The sequence below is a fragment of the Hippocampus comes genome, unplaced genomic scaffold (assembly GCF_001891065.2).
Source record: "Hippocampus comes isolate QL1 unplaced genomic scaffold, H_comes_QL1_v1.1 scaffold168, whole genome shotgun sequence".
Taxonomy (NCBI): domain Eukaryota; kingdom Metazoa; phylum Chordata; class Actinopteri; order Syngnathiformes; family Syngnathidae; genus Hippocampus; species Hippocampus comes.
In genome coordinates, this window is record NW_017805955.1 from 759,092 (window position 1) to 760,348 (window position 1,257).

Here is a 1,257-nt window from a genome sequence, read left to right on the forward strand (position 1 = left end):
AGACACATCACAAAATGCAATCACAATTATTGCAAAACTTGTGTCCTCAAGCGATGACAATTTCCCCGCCATAATCCATATTCGGGCATTCATATTCTAGAGATGTGTATTGTCCTTCAGAATGTATTGCAGATTTTTACTTAATTTTAGATTTTTACTCCTGCGGGTAGTAAAAATGTTTCTATTTTCGCAAATTTGTTGGATTAAAAAAAATCCCTGTGCATACGGACCATAAAATTACGTGCGCGTGTGTGTGTGTATGTGATTATTGCATGGCCTTCATGCACCTCGCTGCGTGCGTACGTGGAAGGATGCACGGATGGATGGATGTTGGGGAGGCCCCCACGGGCACACGCAAGGCAACGTGCACGGCGGGTGCGTGACGTTGATTTCGGCTCTTGCCTTTGGGATGCGTTTGAGTTGAGGGATTCAAAACGATGCTGGTCTTTGATGAAGTTCTGCATGCGCGCGCTCGCGAGCGTTGAAATGTTCCTTTCCAAAATGTCGAAAGAGTCAAATTGTCCATGGGCCCAAATGTCTTCATTTACATTTCAATTTAGCGTCTTCATCAATCACTCTGACAAAAAAAGCTGCTTGATAAGTTACACACAAATATATATATATATATAATCCCACTTCAAAAATCTGATGTCATAAATTTACCCAACGGGAACGAGCGATTTCAGCGATAAAGTGTTACGCAAAAAAAACAACAAAATTCAGCTCTCGTGGGGCTTTTTTGGTGCGTTCTCACGGTTGGGACACGCCACGACGCGCACGCACTTTGCTGACATATTTTGCCAATAATTTTCAGGTACGTGCTTTCAGTTTTCAACAAGAAGAACAGCACGGCCTGTTGCCACGAGTTTTTTTTTCTACGCGTAGGCAAACGCACGCTTGGTTTTGGTTTAACAAGTGAACAAAATTGAGCAACCAAAAACGACCCGTTTTGTGTCGTTTTTTTTTTGTTGTTTTTTTTTTTAAAGGAGGTGAATCAACTGTGAAATGTGAACTCATTATCGTGTTCTGAAGTACTGTACCACGCCGATGTTTTTGGAGCGAGAATGTGTGTGATAAAGGATTTGTATCATTCATATATATATATATATATATATATATACATATATATATATATACACACACACACACACACACACACACACACACACACACAGACACATCACAAACCCCCCTTTCTCTCTTTTTTACCAATGAGGCAGTCATGAAGAAGTTCCATGGTAGCAGCGTCCCCCATCC